Source organism: Panthera pardus, unplaced genomic scaffold, assembly GCF_024362965.1.
Source record: "Panthera pardus isolate Hobbes unplaced genomic scaffold, ASM2436296v1 HiC_scaffold_27, whole genome shotgun sequence".
NCBI lineage: Eukaryota > Metazoa > Chordata > Mammalia > Carnivora > Felidae > Panthera > Panthera pardus.
Genome location: NW_026526843.1, coordinates 125,791,201 through 125,794,882, shown reverse-complemented (window position 1 = coordinate 125,794,882; position 3,682 = coordinate 125,791,201).

Below are 3,682 nucleotides of genomic sequence, written 5' to 3'. Positions count from 1 at the left end.
TTTACCATAACAGTGTTTCCACATATAGTGATTTATTGATCCCCATAAGAACCAAGTCAAGTGGGCAGAATGGTCACTATTGTACTCATTTTATCACCAGAGGAGTTAAAATTCTGAGGGATTCAACATTATGTCCAAGGTAAGACAAGGAGTTAAGTGTCAGAGATGGATCTTAGGCTCTTTGAAAACAACTGCAACGTATACATCAATGTATACAAGGAAATAACCTCAATTAATTAAAGAAAAGGCACTAGAATGAGTCAGAAGGAGGTGAAATCATTTGTGTAGAAATTCTAAAAAAGAAGGAGAAGGAGAAGGAGGAGAAGAAGGAGAGAGGAGGAGGAGGAGGAGGAGGAGGAGGAGGAGGAGGAGGAGGAGGAGGAGGGAAGGAGAAGGAGAAGGGAAAGGGGGGAAAAGGAGAAGAAGAGGAAGAAAGAAAGAAGAGAAAGAAAGAGAGAGAGAGAGGAGAGAGAGAGAGAGAGAGAGAGAGAGAAAGAAAGAAAGAAAGAAAGAAAGAAAGAAAGAAAGAAAGAAAGAAAGAAAGAAAGAAAGAAAGAAAGAAAGAAGAAAGAAAGAAAGAAAGAAAGAAAGAAAGAATGAAAAGAAAGAAAGAAAGAAAGAAGAAGAAGAAAGGAGAGGGAAGGAAGGAAGGAAGGAAGGAGAGGAAGGAAGGAAGGAAGGAAGGAAGGAAGGAAGGAAGGAAGGAAGGAAGGAAGGAAGGAAGGAAGGAAGGAAGGAAGGAAGGAAGGGGAGGAAGGGAGGAAGGGAGGGAGGAATGGAAGATAAAAAAGCTGAATAGTATGCATTATGTCTTAGTCAGAAAGGATGACAGTTGTCTCCCAAAAGACTTCTTTGAGAGGTGAATTTATTAATGTCAGAAATCAGTTTTGTAAGCTCTCAGACAAGGCTTAGCTAGTACACAAACAGGTTTATATTTCAAGGGAATATTTGTATTAGCAAAATACACAGAGAGATTTATTAATTTGTAATGATAAAGGTCACACCAAGCACCCTCACTATGCCCTTCTCTTTTCTGCCGTGTTTAATCAATTATTCACTTTTTAATTTGTTTTTAGTCTTTTGAATTTCTGATATCTCATTCTCTACAGACTTCTTTCTCTATGTCACTTCTACTCAGAAATAAAACAAACAAAAAACATTCTTGACCCTAGCCTCACCTTTATTTCTACCTATCTCCAGCCTTTCTTTTTTCCTTCTTAGACAGAAAAGTCTACCTTATTCATCTCTTATAATTGTATGCCTCTATCACCCCACTGATTCTTTTCTAGAAAATACCATTAATGACCTTCCCATTGTCAAATTTGGTGCTGTCTTCACAGACCTCATCATACAGGCTATCTAATGACATTTTACAGCACTGACCATTGATTTTTTTCCAACATGAAAATGCCTTTTTTAGAAACCTCTTAATTCTCCTGAAACTCTACACAAAGTTATCAAGGCAAAGCCAGGTTTGAGTATAAAGGAGGGCAAGTAAGTGATAGGGAGCAGCAGCATTGCTCATGAAAATGTATTTGGGAATGTGAGTTGGATTTTATGGATTTTGTCATCTTTTTTAACATTGCTTCTTCTAATGTCTTTTCTTTCTTGTTTTTATCATGTCAGGACAATTTGTTCACTAAAGTTATTACAAAGATTTCTTTCTGGAAAATGTGCTGAGATGACAGGACTTGTTTTAAAACTAAAAGGAAATGAAATCAAGTAGAAAGGGGAAAAAAACTAGACAGATAAGGAATGAACTCCCTCCACCCCACTCCCCCCAAAAGTTTCTATGTTTCTCATGATTAGGTTGTGGACAGAGGTGGAAAATCATTACACACAACCCAGAGGTCTGTGATTGGATCCACAGGATCTGATATTCTCTATTTTCCACTTCCCAGAGTAAACTTGGAATCAAGGAGATAAGTGGGAAAAAATGATCTATATTCTTATACTACGTCTAAGACTAAGTAGTTATTAAGGGTCCCTTATTAAGGCGAACATTCTATGATTCTGTAAAGATGGGTGTAAAGTAGTTCACAGAGATGATAAAACTTTATAAATATAATGTGATATTTTGACACTCACAATACACATAAAATTGTCTACACTTGTACATGATGAAGTTCAAATGTAACACTTAAGAAAAATTTCTGGTTATATGACACAATTTATTATCATGCCCTTATAACATGGATAGTCCATTTGTTTAAAAAAATGACAGATGGTAATTTATTTACTTACGATTTAGTATTCTGACTTAATAAAATAAATACTTGAGGCTTTAAAGGCAGTCACAGTATCTTTTAAGAAAAATTATATAGACTTTTCCACTTATATTTAGCATTTATGAAAGATGTTCTCCTCATATCCTCAAAGTTCAAGCTTTATTAATTGAAAATGGTGATTGAAGACTTCTGCTCAAGACCCCAAGCTTGTGGAAACTACTTGGGTGCTGAATCCCACATTGCAAATGAAATAAATGGCATGCGCTCTTGATATACAAACAACAAAATACCTATCATCCATAAGTCAGGAATATAGTGGTATTAAAGATACTGGTCTTTATCTTTTTTTTTTCTGTCACACATGCAAATTATTTCTTATTCTATAGGTTCAGAGTGCCCCTGTGCCCATGGCTATTTGCTCTTACTGATGCTTTTCCAACCTCAGTATCTATTGGTATAGGAGACTTTTAGAATTTTGTTTCAATCTTCTTCTCTTAACCTCCCTCATGTTTCTCCTTTGAGCTAGATGAGCTAAATGCTTCAGCCTGGCAGAATTTACAGTCTGGCCCAAATTTATAACTAATCATACCTCTGGTACCCTTCATGCATCTTAATACAAAGCTTTGGGGCACTTGCTTCCCAGATGGTGAGATAACCCTGGGCATTGTGTCCACAGCTATATCTCTGGCATCATCTCTAAGGATTCCCTTAAGAATTATGCTATGCTAAGTGTGACTATAAAGTAACAAGTCCATTTTTTCATATGGCAATATAAATGCTCGTCTCACTTCTTTCTAAGTACATTTATATTTACCCCTCTTAGGGATAGCAGTGGGTAATTATCAATTGCACAGATAAAGATGGTTATCCTAATAGGAATTTTGATCTCTGAAAGTTCCTGGTTTTCAGAGAGGCTAATTAAAAGTGGCATCAACCTCAAAATGAATTTTTGGGAGAATGTAAGGAGGCTAGCTGGCTACAGGATTATTAGGAATTCTGATGCTTTTTACATATGGGTATTTGGAATTTGGTATTTGAAAGGAAACTGACACAGGCAAAAAGATATATTAGTGTTCGTGTAAAGACTGCCCAGTTACATGGTAGGGTGTCAGGGCATTCTTCCAGCTAGCTTGTGCTCTAAGAGTTCTGAGGCTGAAGGCTGTAAAACTAGCCTGTAAATCATATACCCTGTCCGTTATTCTATTTTGATGCATATGTTTGTAGTCTTCACACAGAAGGGTGGGGTTTCTGTTCAATGCTTCTCTTAAGTAGAAAATTGGTCTGAAAGAGTAATGGGGCATAAAAGAACTAGAGAATTTGTCTGGAATGTGTCCAGTGGAAAGAGCACTAGACTGAGAATCTACAAACGCAGATGTTGGTATGACAATTATCATACTGAGCTGTGTATCGGTGCACAGATCACTTAGCTGAGTGTTCTGCTTAGAATGTGGCCT